At 37.0% G+C, this 23,069-nt stretch overlaps 1 pseudogene; it reads right to left on the bottom strand.

Moving 5' to 3' along the window:
- Positions 1-23,069, bottom strand: part of LOC119979841 — a 58,441-nt pseudogene that overhangs the window by 15,862 nt on the left and 19,510 nt on the right.

The raw sequence follows: 23,069 nt of genomic DNA, 5'->3' as shown, positions 1-23,069 counted from the left end.
AACACGAGGACTTGACGCTGGAGTCATTAGATTAAGCAACCTCTGATCCTCCGCGCGAACATCTAAGTTTTGTTGCTCCAATTGTTGGACCTTCTCTCGTGTTAATCGAAGCATTGAATCAAAGCTTTCATCTTCTCATTCATAGCATTATCTCGTGAACCTTCTGAACTTGCCGTCTTGATTTAATTATAGGACCTCTATCTGGCGCACGAAATTGTTGATGTAAGAAATTGACAATCGAATTGTTTGTGAATGATTTGGAGAAAATACGGTAAGACAGGGAGATTTTATGTGGTTCGACGTTGAGTCTAGGTCCACGGTGCAGAACTATATGATGTTCTTATTATTTCAGTGGGTTACAAAGTAAGCAAGAATCAAAAGTACAATCTTGTCTCCCCCTCTTGATCGTTGCTAATGAACTGCTTTTATACTTGTCTTGAGTAGTTACCAGCGATTGTCGCAATTGGAGCAGTTTGTAGCAGTTTTAAGAAGTTCATAGTAGTTTGAAGAAGTTCTCTGCCGGTTTCGGCCATAACTGCTTAATGTATAACTGCCTTAGCTTCGGCTTCGTCTCTTGGCTATTTGTTCAGCCTTGTGTATCGACCTTTGTATATCAACCTTATGTATTTGTATCAGCTTCGTATTGCCATATTTTGATCGAGTCCTTTTGGACTGTATGTTTTGGTCTAATTAATATTGAGCTTTTTTGACCTTGTCTTTGCAGACTTATGTTTAGGCCTGACCCGTGTATATGTAGGGTTGAACTGGACCCTTATATGTGGATAGGGTTGAAGTGGACCCTTTTATTTGATCGGGGTTGAACTTGACCCCTACATATACACGTACATAAGACATAACTAATTAAGCTAACCAGATATTTACAATCCATTTAATTAATTAAGTTGTACCTGTTTTGATATGAATTCCTTCACAGCCTCTTCAAGTGAGTTCAAAACCCTTCGATCATACCACAAATGCCACTGGAACTTCACAGGCAACATTATCTTTTTGACTGTATACAAGTTTATTTATTAATTAATTCATAATTAAAAAATTTAATTAATTATGAGTGCAATTGGACTTACGGGACAACAGCAGCATCAACAATTGATGGGTGGCTAAATCAAAATTAACGCTAATTAAGAAATCATATATATATATATATATACACGTATGAAGAAGCTATTGATACTCTGACTGATAGGAATAATATGCTAAACGCCATTATTTTATGTAATATTCAAACTCGATTTATTTATTTGAATAAAATATATTTAGTATTTAAAATGAGAAAAGACATATTGACATCAGTGTCTTTTATTCTGTATGGTATATGAATTGGTGTGTAGAGTCTAAGCTTGCACACGGAAGATCAATTCATAAGTTCCTATCGAATATAAGTAAGCGATCACAGCTAAGACGGAATTAGACAAACTGTCAGCTTGGCTGTGGTATAGTATTTAAGTATACCTATCTTGGTTACGGAGAGCGGCAAAGCTTGAACTTACTATACCAGTACACTTGGAGTGTATTGATCAGAACTACGTGTGAGTCAATTTTCCCAGTCTGACTATATGAAAAATTGTACACTCACACAAACGTTATAGAATTGTTCATATTCTTAATTTATTAAAAATTATTAGTACATGTGCATTTAATGTACGGGACTTTGATTTACTAAAGGGTGAGGTCTTTTTGTACAGGCCAACAAACACCAAGTGAGTTGGGCCACCGCATTAATTGTACGATGGAAAATAATCTGTTAATAAAATTCACGTCCAATTATGGATTGATGATACCCTCTTGAGAATGCTTATAGGATTTGAGATTGTGTCAAAACCCTGCAGGTGGATTTTAATTAATCCGACACATTCAAATAAGTTAAGCGGTGAGATAAAGGAAATATTTAAAGATGTCCATTAAATATTATATGTCAGTGGCATATTTAATTGACGGGTATCTGTAACTTAACGTGAGGAATTTATGAACAAGTATAACGAAAGGCTCAGATTTACTTTGAGATAAAAGGGGGAGTGCAATTATAATATTTTAGTGGAATATATTATAATTTATGAATTATAATTATGTCCATGGGTTTGGGCAGATAACTAAATTCATAGGAAGCCCATGTTTTATTTTTCCTAGTTGGTCCCCACTGTAGCCCAGATGCCCAATACTAGAAGATATAGGAAAACCAAAACGGATCGGAATTAGGAGAGGGAGAGGCTTAGGGGCCAGCCCACCTAGGGAGAAAACCCTAGGTGTGGCCAAACCCTATAAATACACACATAGTGTGTGTTTTGTTAACACAAGTTTTGAGACACCAGTTGGCCTCTCTACTCTCTAATCGTTTCCACTAGTTTTTGGTTTGTATTCTTTAGGTTCTTGGAGAAAAGAGACCACCCTCTCAATCCAAGTTTGGGAATTGGTGCATACGGTGGAAGATCCGCATGTTTGAGCTTAGTATCAAACTCGCTGACTCCATCCTTTGTTCCTAATTTTTAGAGATCAAATCAAAGAGATCTAAGGTATATAATCTTCGTTCAATTAATTGATATGTGATTTGTGCTATGGTGATTAGTATTTGATAAGAAAATTTTGAAACTTGTCTAGCTATCGTTTATCTCTATGAGGTCCTCATACGCTTCCGCTGCGTTGCACGTTTCCAACAATTGGTATCAGAGGCCGGTCATAGATACGTAATCGATGCTAAACAAAATCAAAAATTTGTCAAATTTAATTTGTTAGCATAATCTATGTTTTTCGGTGTTATTGCTTACTTGTTTTTGCAGGTTGAAATTCTAGCTATCATGGTCTAAGTTTTTTTTAATTCTGATTTTAGAATTGTTCACTCCGAATAAAGGAGTAGGAATTATTGTAAATCAAATTTTAGATTGTGAACTCCGGTTTGAAGGAGGCTAGGATTTTTTTTGTAAGAATAGATGAAGAAACGAAGAGACGAAGGGTATCGGCAGCCTTGCTGCAACTGCCGGTTACTGCTGCCAGCACAGGCAGCTGCTGTCATCACAGGCAGCTGCTGCCGGCAGCAAGTGCTGGCAGCAGCTTTGGTTGCAGCCAGCAGCTGCTGTAGCACGTCTGGGCAGCCGGCGGTCACCACTGGAAGCTGTCGGACAGATGTGGGCGGCAGGGGGCAGATCGGGCAGCGGGTGCGGGGCAGTCCGGGCAGTAGTATTTCGAGCAGTTTCCAAACGGGGATTCCTAATCAAATTGAGATTCGACTTGATTGAAGACCATGATAGCTAGGACTCTTGATTGATTTGGTTTCCTATTTTAACTATGTCTCTTGTTTTAATTGCATGTGTGATTGTAATTAAATGCCATGCTAGATTAGGATTCCTATTTATTTATGGATGTTATCTAAACATGCAGAATAAAATATTAATCACCCAAAAATAAAATATTAAGTGGGAGAAGGGTTACACATCACCCTACGGTCTCCATCATTGGTTCAAAGAAAAATATGTAATAATAAAATTTGGAAAGTTGAGATATTAAATGTGACTACGGTATTATTTTGGGAAAATCCGTTTTAACTTAAGATTCTTTTTGGTACCAAAGTGTGTAATTCCGACCCATGCATTTAAGTATTCTAATTTAAGATTAACAATGCAACGTCTAGAAAGTTCTGTCAAGGATTGAGGTTACTTGATTGCGCGTTGTTTTTCGGAAAGCCCCCTTACCTGGGAACGACTGGTTGCTAGATTTGTTAATCGTTAAATTGAAAACCTATGGTGCTGCGATAACGGTTTCACTTCATGGAGAAAATCCGTAACGAATCTCGGTTTTGGGCGGTGATACCAAAATGCGTAAATTCCGGTCAATGCATTTTTTAAGATATCTCAATTCCAGGAGTTTTGGAATTACGGAAATATTTTTTAAGTTTGAATTATTGGTAAGAAAATATAATAGAGATGTAATTGAAAATATGTGTTGGCTTAGCCCTTCCTCTCTATCGGAAATTTTCGATTACAGATATCTCAGATTATTAGTTTTCTTGATAGTCATAATGAGTAGTCATTTATTATAAAATTATTTCCCCATCGGAATAAATTTTATGAAGATGGTGAGATTATGATCAAGTGATGGTTATACACTTAACTATAAATTATGGAAATATTTCCCATCGAAATCAATACCATTATTTATAGGACCAAAGCAAGTTAACTAATTAAATTTACATTTGACACGGCGTGTTGTCTAGACAATGAAATTTAATGTGAACTAAATTGCATGGAATTTATTCTTCCATCGAGATATGAAATTTCATTCTAAAGTGTTTTGATTGTTAACAAATTATATGATTGATTATGGGTGCAATCTTAGATAATTCGAATCATTTATGCCATAAATTAATTTTTGAATATGTCCCTTTTTTTTCGGTTTTTCAAAATGCCTTCATTCAACCCATTATCTGTTATACTGAAAGACCATAAGTTGGATGGAACAAACTATGTCAACTGGAAAAGAAATTTGGATATTGTGCTCACCTCTGAAGAGTACAAATTTATGTTGACTGAATATGCTCTGAATTGCCTGAGGAGGGTGCCACTGATGAGCAAATCAGTGCTCACAAGAAGTGGAAGAAGGCTGATGAAATGGCTAGATGCTACATGTTAGCATCAATGTCAGACGTGTTGCAAACACAACACCGGAATATGACAAGTGCCTATGACATCATTTATAGCCTAAAGGAGATGTTTGGTGATCAAGGCAGAGCCGCAAGGCAGACTGCCATGAAAACACTCTTAAACACCCAGATGAAGGAAGGAGCCAATGTAAGTGAGCACACTCTTAAGATGATGAGTCTTTTGAATGAGCTCGAAATACTTGGTGCTGATATTGATGATGAAAGCCAGATTGATATCGTACTTCAATCTCTTCCTGATAGCTATGAGAATTTTCGACTGAACTATAACATGAACAAAAGGCTTTATACCTTGCCGGAACTTCTCAATGAGCTTAAAGGAGTAGAAAAACTTCAACCTAAGCAAGCTAAGGTTAATCTGAATGAGAAAGGATCTTCTACCATACCGAAAGGTAAGAAGAAGAAAAAGACTCAAAAAAAGAATAAGTCAGTCGATTCCAAGGGTATTTAAGGTGGAGTGAAAATGCCGAAAGGCAAGTGTTTTCACTGTGGCCAGAAGGGACATTGGAAAAAGCAATGTCAAACATGGCTAAGCAAGAATACTCAAGGTAACTATCTTTTATTTGTTGTCGAAACACAATTAGCGGTTGTGTCTACTGGATCTTGGTGTGTAGACACAGGAGCCACTAATCATGTTTGCAATTCATTGTAGGGGTTCCAAGAAACTAGGCGACCAAATAAGGAAGAGAGTTATGTGCTTTTGGGAGATGCGACAAAACTAAGAGTAGAAGCAGTAGGAGTTTTTCATTTGAGTTTTAGTAGTGATAGGACTTTAATTTTGAACGATTGTCTTTACGTACCAGCTATGAGACGAAATTTACTTTCAGTTCCATCTTTAGCTTTGAATGGATATTGTTTTGAGTTTGATAACTCTATTGTTATCAGGTACAATAAACGTTTTATCTATTCTGGTACTTTGGTAGATAATCTTTACATTATAAGTCCAAATTCTGCTATATGTAATGAATTGAATAACTCAACAATTTTTCCATCTAAGAGAAAGGAACCTTTGAAACCAAATCAAACTTATCTTTGGCATCTACGCTTAGGTCATATAAATCTAAACAGGATTACTAGACTGGTACGAGATGGACCTTTGAGTTCATTAGAAGTTGAGGAACTTCCAGTCTGTGAATCATGTTTGGAAGGTAAGATGACTAAGAGGCCATTTTCGGCCAAGGGGCATAGAGCCAAAGAATGTTTGGAGTTGGTACATTCTGTGATGTGTGTGGTCCAATGACTATCCAAGCGAGAGGAGGTTATGAGTACTTCGTCACTTTCATAGACGATTACTCAAGGTATCGATACATTTTTCTAATGCACCGTAAGTCTGAAACTTTTGAGATGTTCAAAAGCTATAAGGCAATTACGGAGAAACGTTTAGGAAAGAGTATCAAAACACTACGATTTGATCGTGGTGGCGAATACCTCTCAGGAGAGTTTATGGAATACTTAAACGCAGAAGGGATTTCATCCCAGTTGACTGCGCCAGGCACACCATAACAAAATGGTGTGGCAGAAAGGAGGAATAGGACTCTTATGGAAATGGTAAGATCAATGATGAGTTTTTCTGAGTTGCCTAATTTCTTCTGGGGCTATGCCCTGGAAACAGCTGCCTACATTCTGAACTTAGTTCTTTCTAAGTCAGTACCAACTACTCCTACTGAATTATGGACAGGGTGAAAGCCCAGCTTGGCCCATAACTGAACAACTGAACAAGATACTGATCCCAGTAACTACAAAGAAGCTCTCCAAGATAAAGATGCAATATCTTGGAAGGAAGCTATGAAATCTGAGATGGAGTCCATGTACTCAAATCAAGTCTGGGAACTTGTAGAACCACCAAATGGTGTAAAACCCATAGGTTACAAGTGGATCTACAAGAGAAAGAAGGGGGTGGATGGGAAGGTTGAAACCTTTAAAGCTAGGCTTGTTGCGAAAGGGTACACTCAGAAAGAAGGGATCGATTATGAGGAAACCTTTTCGTTGGTAGCAATGCTTAAATCTATCTGGATACTTTTATCCATTGCAGCATATTGTGATTATGAAATATGGCAAATGGATGTCAAGACAGCTTTCCTAAATGGAAGTCTTGATGAAAGCATCTATATGGTACAACCAGATGGATTTGTAGCGAGAAACCAAGAGCACCTGTTGTGCAAGCTTAAGAGATCCATTTATGGATTCAAGCAGACATCTAGGTCTTGGAATATAAGATTCGACCAGGCCATAAAATCCTATGGATTTGAGCAATGTCCTGATGAACCTTGTGTCTATCGGAGGAGCAATGGAAGTGTGGTGGTATTCTTAGTACTTTATGTAGATGATATATTACTCATCGGAAACGATGTAGCTATATTATCTACTGTTTAAGTCTGGTTGAGTAGTCAATTCGAAATGAAAGATTTGGGAGAAGCCGGCCACATTCTTGGGATCAAATTACTAAGAAATCGAAACAAAGAATGATGGGCTTATCTCAGGGAGTCTACATTAACACCATTCTGGCAAGATTCGGCATGAAAGATTCCAAGAAAGGATTTCTTCCTTACGGATATGGAGTCACTTTATCTCGAGATCAGTGTCCTAAGGATACTGATGAGATAAAGAAAATGAGTCAAGTACCATATGCTTCAGCAGTGGGAAGCCTCATGTGTGCCATGATGTGTACTAGACCGGACATATGTTATGTGGTTGGTCTAGTTAGCAGATATCAGTCTAATCCAGGTATGGAACATTGGATTACTGTGAAGCACATACTCAAGTACCTAAGGAGAATGAGAGATTATGTGCTAGTTTACAAGTCTGATGAGCTTATACCCACTGGGTATACAGATTCAGATTTTCAGTCAGACAAAGATTCCAGGAAATCAACTTCAGGGTATGTTTTCACATTGGGAGGTGGAGCCATTAGTTGGAGAAGTGTCAAGCAATCTTGTATTGCTGACTCCACTATGGAAGTTGAATATGTAGCAGCCTCTGAGGCAGCTAAAGAATCATTGTGGCTCCGGAACTTTCTTATAGACTTGAATGTGGTGCCTATAGCTCTGTCGCCTATTACACTTTACTGTGATAATAGCAGAGCAGTTGTAAACTCAAGGGAACTAAGGGCTCATTCAAAAGGAAAACATATTGAACGTAAGTATCACTTGATACGAGAGATCGTACGGATAGGTGATGTCGTCATGGCCTTGAGCAGAAGTGGGAGATTGATAGGAATAGTATGCTAAAGGCCATTATTTTATGTAATATTCAAACTCGATTTATTTATTTGAATGAAATATATTTAGCATTTAAAATGAGAAAAGACATATTGGCATCAGTGTCTTTTATTCTATATGGTATATGAATTGGTGTGTAGAGTCTAAGCTTGCACACAGAAGATCAATTCATAAGTTCCTATTGAATATAAGTAAGCGATCATAGCTAAGACAAAATTGGACAAACCGTCAGCTTGGCTATGGTATATAGTATTTAAGTATACCTATCTTGGTTACGGAGAGCGGCAAAGCTTGAACTTACTATACCAGTACACTTGGAGTGTATTGATCAGGACTACGTGTGAGTCAATTTTCCCAGTCTGAATATATGAAAAATTGTACACTCATACAAACGTTATAGAATTGTTCATATTCTTAATTTATTAAAGATTATTAGTACATGTGCATTTAATGTACGGGACTTCGATTTACTAAGAGGTGAGGTCTTTTTGTACAGGCCAACAAACACCAAGTGAGTTGGGTCACCGCATTAATTGTTCGATGGAAAATAATCTGTTAATAAAATTCACGTCCAATTATGGATTGATGATACCCTCTTGAGAATGCTTATAGGATTTCAGATTGTGTCAAATCCCTACAAGTGGATTGTAATTAATCCGACACATTCAAATAAGTTAAGCGGTGAGATCAAGGAAATATTTAAAGATGTCAATTAAATATTATATGTCAGTGGCATATTTAATTGACGGGTATCTGTAACTTACCGTGAGGAATTTATGAACAAGTATAACGAAAGGCTCAGATTTAATTTGAAATAAAACGGGGAGTGCAATTATAATCTTTTAGTGGAATATATTATAATTATGTCCATGTGTTTGGGTAGATAATTAAATTCATAGGAAGCCCATGTTTTATTTTTCCTAGTTGGTCCCCACTGTAGCCCAGAAGCCCAATACTAGAAGATACAGGAAAACCAAAACGGACAGGAATTAGGAGAGGGAGAGGCTTAGGGGCCGGCCCACCTAGGGAGAAAACCCTAGGTGTGGCCAAACCCTATAAATACACACATAGTGTGTGTTTTGTTAACACAAGTTTTGAGACACCAGTTGGCCTCTCTACTCTCTAATCGTTTCCACTAGTTTTTTGTTTGTGTTCTTCGGGTTCTTGGAGAAAAGAGACCACCCTCTTAATCCAAGTTTGGGAATTGGTGCATACGGTGGAAGATCCGTAGGTTTGAGCTTAGTATCAAACTCACTGACTCCATCCTTTGTTCTTGATTATTAGAGATCAAATCAGAGAGATCTCAAGATATATAATCTTTGTTCAATTAATTGATATGTGATTTGTACTATGGTGATTAGTATTTGATAAGAAATTTTTGAAATTTGTATAGCTATCGTTTATGTCTATGAGGTCCTTATATGCTTCCGCTGCGTTGCACGTTTCCAACACTGACATGCTTGGAAGCCTTTGAATTTGATTGTCTCCCTCACTCTGTCAACAATGAAAACCTCATCATCATCATCAACATAACCAATGTCACTCGTGTGAAGCCAACCTGTTGGGATTATGTCCTAAAAACATACCATGTATGACAGTTCTGAGGTTTATTGATGAATATTTAATATTGCATTATGTGTATTAGATGTCTTTTCATTTATGTATGAATGTTCCATCAATGTCTAGAGATGTTATTTATAGTAATCTTGGATACTCAGATACACTTTATGTGTGAGTATAGACAGACACAAGATTCACTATTACATCCGAAATAAATTAGTCACAACCAGATTAACAAAGTTAGGCACTTTGTTGATATAGGTTGTAGTGCATGGACATCTCCAAATAGGGGAGTGGTTTGTCTTGATCACTCGAGAGGAGTCTCGGATTGGTGCATTGGTGTATGTAAGGAAACATACATTGACGGACTTACATAGGAAAGAACAACCAGAAAAGTACTATCAATGAGTTGTTCATCCTATAGCTGTGAGAGTACGATATCTCTTAAGCTTGAGTAGGTCAATACTTTCATACTTATAGCGTGTGCGTTTTGATTCATCAATGAGTGAGACACACACTATTGTCAATATACTCGATGGATTGGATGTATGCCACTAGGGTGTGGGAGCATACCTACAAAATAGTCATTCATGTACTTTCGGGATACGGAAGTGTAAGCACCCACCTGAGAGATTCAAATTAATCTACCCAGAAACTCTGCAGAGTGATCCTTATGGATCAAGCGTTAGCATTTAGATTGATCGACGGGTCAATCTAATACGCTTAGTGGATAGATATAAGGGAACTGAGAACTCAGGGGAAATATGGACTTTGAAGTGTTTGATAGTACACAAACTCTCACTTCAACTTACCGGGTGTTGCATGGAGGATATATTCGTACACATCTCACAGGTCAGGGACAGGTTTCTAATAAGGAAAAGCCTCGATGTAAGTATCGTACATCTCTAGGAGTTCATCCATAGTTCAGGTAGTGTCAGACGAACATTGGATTGAAATATTATTCCTAGTCATAGGGCTTGGCGGTAAAGAATAATATTTTGGGAGCCTAGATTTGTATGTCCTGCGGAGTCCCCTTGGTAGCCTCATTTTAGTCTCTCGTCCTATTAAAGGAAGATCGGCAAATTTCACCATATCACAACGGTCATTGGGATATTTACAAGAATAGAATTTGTATGACAAATAGATATAATTTTATTGGGTTTTGGATTTCCAAAGATAACCCTAAGATGAAATTATTTTTGTTAAGATATACAAAATTCTTGTAAGTGTATTTATGATAAAATAATAAGTCTCGAAATTTTGATTTGGATTGTAAAATAAATATTTTACATAATCAAAATTAAAGTCAAGAATGGACTAAGAATCAAAATAATATTTGAGCCTTGAATTCTTGAAGTATTGGGCCAAGCATGCTTTGCATTGCAAAAACATGGACAGCCCAATGAGAAATAAAAGAGGCGTCAATTATAAGTAGTTGACAAGGTCTCCTTTATTGGTTTTCCTAATTCCCATTGGATTAGTAAAACTAAACCTAATAGGGACTCTATTATTTTTATATAAATACAACATGTGCTCTACGATTTACTCAATTCTTAGGCAGCACAATTGCGGCACAACCGTGTCCTATTAAATACAAAGAAAAACAAAGTATTGAGTTTAAAAAAAGTGATGGCCGTATAGTTGATTTTTGGTTCACCACCAATCGGTGATTCTTTGCTTTGCACGTTCGCAAGGAGATTAAGGGGAATACCAAGGAAACGACATAGGCATTCCAAGTTGGTAGAGATCAAGCCGGTGGTTCGTGCGTTCAAGAAAAGAAGAAAGCTTAGGACCTCGATTTTGAAGAGGTTGGTTAATCCCAAACTTTCTTGATACCATGTTGTGTGTGCTTGATCTTGTTTTAATAATTGTTAGGATATAAAACTAGAAGTATGCTAGGATTATTTACAAATATTAAAACTTGATCTTACGTGTTCGATTAACATGTTAAAATAATATTTGAGATCAAATAAATTTTTTGAAGCATGTTAGGCAAAAACACGCTATGGCCGTAGGGCATCGTTCGTTAAATTTTGATTTATACCTATGCTAAGACGATCCTAGTTAGCTTCCGCTGTGTGTCTAAAATTAGTTTTAGCAACCAACACAACCCTCAACGTCTATAGTGCTTTCTGCGGCCTCCGGATCATTAAGATATCCTGATGAATTTGTAGCCAATTTAATTAGTTACATATGTACACATATATATTAGAGACCTATTATTTCGTCAGTATACTATATACCTTTCATAATATGAGATCCACAAATGCAAATCTCGCCAGGCTGGTTATAATCGAGAGCTAGCAACCGGTTTCAGGGTTGATGACCTTCAACTCGGCATTCTGAACCACCGTGCCACATGAATCGGACTTGGTCGGGAACGGCTGCTTTGCAAATCCAACGCACATTGATAGGACCGGTCCGGCCTCCGTCATCCCATAACCCTACATTTCCATTTCAGAATCACAATGTAATTGGTAATTGCAATACAGTCACCAGACAAATCATGACACACATAATAATAACAGCATGAAAACAGTGTGTGCGCGCTCATGTTGGCTAAATGTGTGCCATGTGTCTGCCTTTTATGTTAGGTGTTTAGGTTTCATTAATGGGCGCAATAATAGCTCCATCTATTCTTGTACCTGCCTATGACAGACCATCATATGATATGGATGTAAAAAATCGAGTTTTTTAGAGACAACATCATATTAATAAAAAGTTATCCTTAATGTTTGAAAAAGTTATCTAATTCTATCCAAACTTCTAGAATCCGATGAGATGGTATCGGTTTTTTCTTTCGTGGCAATCGGAGTGATTGCGTGACATATACATGTCATTTTCATATTTATAAAATGTGCCAAATCAAAAAATAAAATAAAAAACTCTAAAAAGACCATTTTTTCTTCTTCCTCAACTCTCTCTCCCCCAATCTTATCTTCTTGCATTTGGATCAAACCATTCTTTTTAGAAGCTTTTGAGCTTATAATGGCCTTTGACACCACCATTAATGGAGTCTTCTTACAAGCTTTTGAGCTTGTAATAGCCATCGACGCCACCATTAATAGTCTTTTTTCGATGAAGATGAAGAAGATTTTAACCTAGATGCACCTGTACCATTCAAGACAACTGAGATTTGCAACAATAACCAACAAGAAAAATCAAGATAACATACATGAGTTCATGAATAAAAACCACCGAGATCTACTAAGGATTTTTCGATTTTGATGGATTTTTTGGAGACAGACCTTTGTAGTTCATTGACTCATATTGTGTTCTCCACCACGAGCTACGGCTCCATCTCTCGAGACGGCAGAAAGCTTGATGTTGAAGAAGAAATTCTTTTTGACCACTTCCTTTACATCACCAGTTCCTCCACCACCACTACCCTCCTTGTTGGATGATCCAAAACAAGGAAAACACCCTGCCAACTTCACCGAATTAGAGCATGATCAAACCTGTGTACTTCACATATTCGAACTTGTCCAAATTCACCTTCTCCCGGGAAGCCCATATTGTCGAGTGGATCCTACACTAAACTTAAAGTGTGGGATCTATTTAACACCATTCACGCATGATTCCATCATGTGTGGGATTGCACTTTTACCAAATGAATGATGTTAGCTTTATTTGGTGTTAAATGGAATGGATCCGAATTTTCAAAGCTCATAATAGTAATCAAAATTCCTTGCACCAAAATAGACCTTTGAACTTGTCAATTCTTGATTAATCCACCATCCACCAATTCCACCACAAGATTTGAACTTGCCCTTGCCGCCCACATCTGTCTGGTAGCTTCCGGCGGTGACCGTCAGTTGTCGAACGCACTGCATCACCTGCTGGCTGCAGCCAAAGCTGCTGTCTGCGCTAGCAGCGGTAGCCGACAACGGTAGCAAGGCTGTCGGTGTCCTTCATCTCTTTGTTTCTTCATCTATGTTTACAAAAAAATCCTATCCTCCTTCAAACCGGAGTTCACAATCTAAAAAGTCGATTTACAAAATTCATACTCCTTTATTCGGAGTGAACAATTCTAAAATCAGAATTAAAAAAAATTGGACCATAATAGTTAGAATTTCAATCTGCAAAAACAAGTTAGCAATAACACCGAAAAACATAGATTATGCTAAGAAATTAAATTTGATAAATTTTTGATTTTGTTTAGCATCAATTACGTATCTATGACTGGCTCCGATACCAATTATTGGAAACATGAAACTCGCGGAAGGATATGAGGACCTCATAGACATAAACGATAGCTAGACAAGTTTCAAAAATTTCTTATCAAATACTAATCACCATAGCATAAACCATATATCAATTAATTGTAAGTAGATTATTTACTTTGAGATCTCTCTGATTTGATCTCTAATAATCAGGAACGAAGGATGGAGTCGGCGAGTTTGATACTAAGCTAAAACCTACGGATTTTCTACCGTATGCACCAATTCCCAAACTTGGATTGAGAGGGTCGTCTCTTTTCTCCAAGAACCTAAAGAACATAAACCAAAACTAATGGAAAAGATTAGAGAATAGAGAGGCCAACTGGTGTCTCAAAACTTGTGTCAACAAAACACACACTAAGTGTGCATTTATAGGGTCGGCCACACCTGGTTTTCTCCCTAGGTGGGCTGGCCCCTAAGCCTCTCCCTCTCCTAATTCTGATCCGTTTTGGTTTTCCTGTACCTTCTAGTATTGGGCTTCTAGGCTGCAGTGGGGACCAAATAGGAAAAATAAAACATGGGCTTGTTATGAATTTAATTATCAACCTAAACCCATGGACATAATTATAATTCATAAATTATAATATATTCCACTAAAATATTATAATTACACTCCCCGTTTTATCTCAAATTAAATCTGAGCCTTTCGTTATACTTGTTCATAGAATTCCTCACGTTGAGTTACAGATACCCGTCAATTAAATATGCCATTGACATATAATATTTATTCGACATCTTTAAATATTTTCTTGAGCTTACCGTTTAACTTATTTGAATGTGTCGGATTAATTAAAATCCACCTGCAGGGTTTTGACACAATCTCAAATCCTATAAGCATTCTCAATAGGGTATCATCAATCCATAATTGGACATGAATTTTATTAACAGATTATTTTTCATCGTACATTTAATGTGGTGACCCAACTCACTTGGTGTTTATTCGCCTGTAAAAAAAGACCTCACCCTTTAGTAAATCTAAGTCCCGTACATTAAATGCACATGTACTAATAATCATTAATAAATTAAGAATATGAACAATTCTATAACGTCTGTGTGAGTGTACAATTTTTCATATAGTCAGACTGGGAAAATTGACTCGCGCGTAGTCCTGATCAATACACTCCAAGTGTACTAGTATAGTAAGTTCAAGTTTTGCCGTTCTCCGTAACCAAGATAGGTATACTGAAATACTATACCACAGCCAAGCCGACGGTTTGTCCAATTCCGTCATAGCTGTGATCGCTTACTTATATTCGACAGGAACTTATAAATTGATCTTCCGTGTACAAGCTTAAACTCTACACACCAATGCATATACCATATAGAATAAAAGACACTGATGTCAATATGTCTTTTCTCATTTTAAATGCTAAATATATTTTATTCAAATAAATAAATCGAGTTTGAATATTACATAAAATAATGGTCTTTAGCATACTATTCCTATCAATCTCCCACTTCTGCTCAAGGCCATGACGATACACATCTATTGCCAGGCCCTCCAAGTGTCCCTCAAACGATTTTGTTGGTAAGCACTTGGTGAATGGATTCGTAAGGTTATCCTTTGATGCTATCTTCGTCACTACGATGTTACCTCTTTGTATGATCTCTCATATCAAGTGATACTTGAGTTGAATATGTTTTCCTTTTGAATGAGCCATTCGTTCCTTTGAATTTGCAACTGCTTCACTATTATCACAGTAAAGTGTAATAGGAGACAGAGCTATAGGCACCACATTCAAGTCTATAAGAAAGTTTCGGAGCCACATTGATTCTTTAGCTGCCTCAGAGGCTGCTACGTATTCAGCTTCTATAGTGGAGTCAGCAGTACAAGATTGCTTGACACTTCTCCAACTAATGGCTCCACCTCCCAATGTGAAAACATACCCTGAAGTTGATTTCCTGGAATCTTTGTCTGGTTGAAAATCTAAATTTGTATACCCAGTGGGTATAAGCTCATCAGACTTGTAAACCAGCACATAATCTCTCATTCTCCTTACGTATTTGAGTGTGTGCTTTACAGCAATCCAATGTTCCATATCTGGATTAGATTGATATCTGCTAACTAGACCAACCATATAACATATGTTTGGTTTGGTACACATCATGACATACATGAGGTTTCCCACTGTCGAAGCATATGGTACTTAACTCATTTTCTTTATCTCATCAACTTTCTTAGGACACTGATCTCGAGATAAAGTGACTCTATATCTGTAAGGAAGAAATCCTTTCTTTGAATCTTTCATGCCGAATCTTGCCAGGATGGTGTTAGTGTAGACTCCCTGAGATAGGCCCAACATTTTTTGTTTCTGATTTCTTAGTAGTTTGATCCCAAGAATGTAGCCGGCTTCTCCCAAATCTTTTATTTCGAATTGACTACTGAAGCAAACCTTAACAATAGATAATATAGCTACATCATTTTCGATAAGTAATATATCATCTACATAAAGTACTAAGAATACTACCACACTGCCATTGCTCCTTCGATAGACATAAGATTCATCAGGACATTGCTCAAATCGATAAGATTTTATGGCCTGGTCGAATCTTATATTCCAAGACCTAAATACCTGCTTGACTCCATAAATGGATCTCTTAAGCTTGCACAAAAAGTGCTCTTGGTTTATGACCACAAATCCATCTGTTTGCACCATATAGATGCTTTCGTCAAGACTTTCATTTAGGAAAGCTGTCTTGACATCCATTTGCCACATTTCATAATCATAATATGCTGCAATGGATAAAAGTATCTGGATAGATTTAAGCATGGCTACCGGTGAAAAAGTTTCCTCATAATCGATCCCTTCTTTCTGAGTGTACCCTTCGCAACAAGCCTAGCTTTGAAGGTTTCAACCTTCCCATCCACCTTCTTCTTTCTCTTGTAGATCCACTTACAACCAATGAGTTTTTCACCATTCAGTGGTTCTACAAGTTCCCAAACCTGATTTGAGTGCATGGACTCCATCTCAGATTTCATAGCTTTCTTCCAAGATATTGCATATTTATCTTGGAGAGATTCTTTGTAGTTACTGGGATCGGTATCTTATTCAGTTGGGATCATTTCGTACACTTCACCCAAGATAGCATAGCAACTAGGTAATCTAGTTACCCTCCCACTACGACGAGGCTGTGTTTGTTCGTCTAGAGTATTTTGGTATGATGATTCTGTTTGACTTGTATTAGGATCTTCACACTAAACTGGTTGATTCCCCAGCATGTCCTGATCATCCCTCCAAATAGAATCAGTTTGGGATTCCACAATCCTCCCACAGTTATGTGGTACTGGATTGCTATCCTCAATTGGTGTTTCTTGAGTTGTTTGGTTTCCTTGTGCTTCCCCTCTTAATTCTTCAAGAACAATCTTACTTTTGGGTTTGTGATTCATCATATAGTCTTCTTCTAAGAATTTGGTATTGGTGCTGACAATGATCTTCTGATCCTTAGGACTATAAAACAAACCACCTTTGGTACCTCGAGGGTATCCAATGAAAAAACATACTTCTGTTCTTGATTCCTACTTCCCAGTGTTCCCTACCAACACATGGGTCGGACTAACCCATATTTGTATATGGGCTAAGCTGAGCTTTCGCCCTGTCCATAATTCAATAGGAGTAGTTGGTACTAACTTAGAAGGAACTAAGTTCAAAATGTAGGCAGCTCTTTCCAGGGCATAGCCGTAGAAGAATTTGGGCAACTCAGAAAAACTCATCATCGATCTTACCATTTCCATAAGAGTCTTATTCCTCCTTTCTGCCACACCATTTTATTGTGGTGTGCTTGGCGTAGTAAGCTGGGATGAAATCCCCTTTGTATTTAAGTATTCCATAAGCTCTCCTGAGAGGTATTCGCCACCACGATTAGATCGTAGTGATTTGATACTCTTTCCTAAACTCTTCTCCGTAACTGCCTTATAGCTTTTGAACATCTTAAAAGTTTCATACTTACGGTGCATTAGAAAAATGTATCCATACCTTGAGTAGTCGTCTATGAAAGTGACAAAGTACTCATAACCTCCTCTCGCTTGGATAGTCATTGGACCACACACATCAAAATGTACCAACTCCAAACATTCTTTGGCTCTATACCCCTTGGCCGAAAATGACTTCTTAGTCATCTTACCTTCCAAACATGATTCACAAACTTGAAGTTCCTCAGCTTCTAATGAACTAAAAGGTCCATCTCGTACCAGTCTAGTAATCTTGTTTAGGTTTATATGACCTAAGCATAGATGCCAAAGATAAGTTTGATTTGGTTTCGAATGTTCCTTTCTCTTAGATGGCAAAATTGTTGAGTTATTCAATTCATTACATTTAGCAGAATTTGGACTTATAATGTAAATATTATCTACCAAAGTACCAGAACAGATAAAATTTTTATTGAACCTGATAACAATAGAGTTATCAAACTCAAAACAATATCCATTCAAAGCTAAAGATGGAATTGAAAGTAAATTTCGTCTCATTACTGGTACATAAAGACAATCGTTCAAAATTAAAGTCCTATGACTACTAAAACTCAAATGAAAAACGCCTACTGCTTCTACTCTTAGTCTTGTTGCATCTCCCAAAAGCACGTAACTCTCTTCCTTATTTGGTCGCCTGGTTTCTTTGAAGCCCTGCAACGAATTGCAAACATGATTAATGGCTCCAGTGTGTACACACCAAGATCCAGTAGACACAACGCTAATTGTGTTTCGACAACAAATAAAAGAAAGTTACCTTGAGTATTCTTGCTTAGCTATGTCTGACATTGTTTTTTCCAATGTCCCTTCTGGCCACAGTGAAAACACTTGCCTTTCGGCTTTTTCACTCCACCTTAAATACCCTTGGAGTCGACTGACTTATTCTTCTTTTGAGTCTTTTTCTTCTTCTTACCTTTTGGTATAGTAGAAGATCCTTTCTCATTCAGATTGACCTTAGCTTCTTTAGGTTGAAGTTTTTCTGCTCCTTTAAGCTCATTGAGAAGTTCCAACAAGGTATAAAGCCTCTTGTTCATGTTATAGTTCAGCCGAAAATTCTCATAGCTATCAGGAAGAGATTGAAGTACAATATCGATCTGGCTTTCACCATCAATATCAGCACCAAGTACTTTGAACTCATTCAAAAGACTCATCATCTTAAGATTGTGCTCACTTACATTGGCTCCTTCCTTCATCTAGGTGTTTAGGAGTGTTTTCATGTCATTCTGCCTTGCGGCTCTGCTTTGATCACCAAACATCTCCTTTATGTTATATATGATGTCATAGGCACTTGTCATATTCTGGTGTTGTGTTTGCAACACGTCTGACATTGATGCTAACATGTAGCATCTAGCCATTTCATCAACATTCTTCTACTTCTTGTGAGCATTGATTTGCTCATCAGTGGCACCCTCCTCAGGCAATACAGGGCATAGTTCAGTCAACACAAATTTGTACACTTCTGAGGTGAGCACAATATCTAAAATTCTTTTCTAGTTGACATAGTTTGTTCCATCCAACTTATGGTCTTTTAGTATAACAAATAATGGGTTGAATGAAGACATTTTGAAAAACTGAAAAAATGACATATTCAGAAATTAATTTATGGCATACATGATTCAAATTATCGAAAATTGCACCCATAATCAATCATATAATTTGTTAACAATCAAAACACTTTAGCATGAAATTTTCTATCTCGATTGGAGAATAAATTTCATGCAATTTAATTCACATTAAATTTCATTGTCTAGACAACACGCCGTGTCAAATGTAAATTTAATTAGTTAACTTGCTTTGGTCCTATAAATAATGGTATTGATTTCGATGGGAAATATTTCCATAATTTATAGTTAAGTGTATAACCATCACTTGATCATAATCTCACCGTCTTCATAAAATTTATTCCGATGGGGAAATAATTTTATAATAAATGACTACCCATTATGACTATCAAGAAAACTAATAATCTGAGATATCTGTAATCGAAAATTTCCAATAGGGAGGAAGGTCTAAACCATCACATATTTTCAATTACATCTCTATTAAATTTTCTTACCAATAATCCAAACTTAAAAAATATTTCCGTAATTCCAAAACTCCTAGAATTGAGATATCTTAAAAAATGCGTTGATTGGAATTTACGCATTTTGGTATCACGGACCCAAAACCAAGATTCGTTACGGATTTTCACCATGAAATGAAATCGTTATTCGCAGCACCATAGGTTTTCAATTTAACGATTAACAAATCTAGCAACCAGGTCATTACCAGGAAAGAGGGGGCTTTCCGAAAAACAGCGCGTAATTAAGTAACCTCAATCCTCGACAGAACTTTCTAGACATTGCATTGTTAATCATAAATTAAAATACTTCAGTTTGGGGTCGAGAAACCGAAACCCGTCTGATAAATTAAAATACTTAAATGCATGGGTCCACACTTTGGTTCCTAAAAGAATCTTAAGTTAAAAATGGATTTTCCCAAAATAATACCGTCGTCATATTTAATATCTCAACTTTCAAAATTTTATTATTACATATTTTTCTTTAAACCAATGATGGAGACCGTAAGGTGATGTGTAACCCTTCTGCCACTTAATATTTTATTTTCGGGTGATTATTATTTTATTTTCCATGTTTAGATGACATCCATAGATAAATAGGAATCCTAATCTAGCATGACATTTAATTAAAATCATACATGCAATTAAAATAGGAGACATAGTTAAAATAGGAAACCAAATCAATCAAGAGTCCTAGCTATTATGGTCTTCAATGAAGCCCGAATCTCTACTTGATTAGGAATCCTTGTTTGGAAACATCTCGAAATACTGTTGCTTGGACTGCCCGAACTGCCCCACACCAGCTGCCCTTGCCGCCCACATTTGTCCGACAGATTCCTGTAGTGACCGCCAGTTGTTGGACGTAATGCAGCACCTGCTGGCTGCAGCCAAAGCTGCTGCTTGTGCTGGCAGCAATTGCCTATGATGGTAGCAGCTGCCTATGCTGGCAGCAGTAGCCGACAGCGATAGCAAGGCTGCCGGTGTCCTTCGTCTCTTCGTTTCTTCATCTATTTTTGCAAAAAAATCCTTACCTCCTTAAAACTGGAGTTCACAATCTAAAAATTCGATTTACAAAAATTAGTACTCCTTTATTCGGAGTGAACAATTCTAAAATCAGAATTAAAAAAAAACTAGACCATGATAGTCAGAATTTCAGCCTACAAAAACAAGTTAGCAATAACACTGAAAAACATAGATTATGCTAATAAATTAAATTTGATAAATTATTGATTTTTTTAACATCGATTACGTATTTATGACCGGCTCCGATGCCAAATGTTGGAAACATGAAACTTGCGGAAGCGTATAAGGACCTCATAGACATAAATGATAGCTAGACAAGTTTCAAAAATTTCTTATCAAGTACTAATCACCATAGCATAAACCATATATCAATTAATTGCAAGTAGATTATTTACCTTGAGATCTCTCTGATTTGATCTCTAATAATCAAGAACGAAGGCTGGAGTCGGCGAGTTTGATACTAAGCTCAAACCTGCGGATCTTCCACCGTATGCACCAATTCCCAAACTTGGATTGAGAGAGTGGTCTCTTTTCTCCAAGAACCTAAAGAACACAAACCAAAACTAGTGGAAACGATTAGAGAGTAGAGAGGCCAACTGATATCTCAAAACTTGTGTTAACAAAACACGCACTATGTGCGTATTTATAGGGTCAGCCACACCGAGGGTTTTCCCCTTCTCCCTCTCCTAAATCCGGTCCGTTTTGGTTTTTTTCTGTATCTTCTAGTATTGGGCTTCTGGCTATACAGTGCGGACCAACTAGGAAAAATAAAACATGAGCTTCCTATGAATTTAATTATCAGCCCAAATTCGTGGACATAATTATAATTGCACTCCCCGTTTTATCCCAAATTAAATTTGAGCCTTTTGTTATACTTGTTCATAAAATTCTTCACGTTAAGTTACAGATACCCGCCAATTAAATATGCGACTGACATATAATATTTAATTGATATCTTTAAATATTTCCTTGAGCTTACCACTTAACTTATTAGAATGTGTTGGATTAATTAAAATCCACTTGCAGGGTTTTGACACAATCTCAAATCCTATACTCAAGAGGGTATCATCGATCCATAATTGGACCTGAATTTTATTAACATATTATTTTCCATCGTACATTTAATGCGGTGACCCAACTCACTTGGTGTTTATTGGCCTATACAAAAAGACCTCACCCTTTAGTAAATCAAAGTCTCGTACATTAAATGCACATGTACTAATAATCTTTAATAAATTAAGAATATGAACAATTCTATAACGTCTATGTGAGTGTATAATTTTTTATATAGTCAGACTGGGAAAATTGACTCACACATAGTCCTGATCAATACACTCCAAGTGTACTGGTATAATAAGTTCAAGCTTTGCCGCTCTCTGTAACCAAGATAGGTATAATGAAATACTATACCACAACCAAGCCGACGGTTTCTCCAATTTCGACTTAGCTGTGATCGCTTACTTATATTCGATAGGAACTTATGAATTGATCTTCTGTGTGCAAGCTTAAACTCTACACACCAATTCATATACCATATAGAATAAAAGACACTGATGCCAGTATGTCTTTTCTCATTTGAAATGCTAAATATATTTTATTCAAATAAATAAATCGAGTTTGAATATTACATAAAATAATGGCCTTTAGCATACTATTCTTATCACCTATACCATTCAAGACAGCCGAGATCTGCAACAATGACAAGCAAGAAAAATCAAGATCACATACATGAGTTCATGAATAAAAGCCACCGAGATCTACTAAGGATTTTTCGATTCTAATGGATTTTTTGGAGACAACCCTTTGTGGTTCATTGACTCATATGGTGTTCTCCACCACAAGCTGCGTCTTCATCTCTCGCGACGGCAGTAAGCTTGATGTTGAAGAAGAAATTCTTTTTGACCACTTCCTTTACATCACCAGTTCCTCCACCACCACTACCCTCCTTGTTGGATGATCCAAAACAAGGAAAACGCCATGCCAACTTCACCGAATTAGAGCATGATCAAACTTGTGTACTTCATATATTCAAATTTATCCAAATTCACCTTCTCCCAGGAAGTTGATATGCATATATTTGATCCCACTTTTGTGTGTATTTCTATATTTATTCCTGGTAATTTTGATGGTTGGGTTGATAGTATATGAATTCTTTGTGTTTTTATTGTAGGAGAGCTCATGAGAAATTATGAAGTGAAAATCGCGTCAGAAAGGAGTGAATTGGAATTGAATTTCGTATAGGACCGCTCGAGCACAAATGATAGCTCGAGTGGCCTAGTATTTTGCTCAAGCGCCCCAGAGAGATCGAGCGGAGCGTAACAGAGCTGCGGGACCAGAAGTTGATTTTTCAACCGCTCGA

This window comes from Tripterygium wilfordii, chromosome 15 (genome assembly GCF_013401445.1).
Source record: "Tripterygium wilfordii isolate XIE 37 chromosome 15, ASM1340144v1, whole genome shotgun sequence".
NCBI classification, from domain to species: domain Eukaryota; kingdom Viridiplantae; phylum Streptophyta; class Magnoliopsida; order Celastrales; family Celastraceae; genus Tripterygium; species Tripterygium wilfordii.
This window is presented reverse-complemented; position numbering and strand designations above follow the sequence as displayed.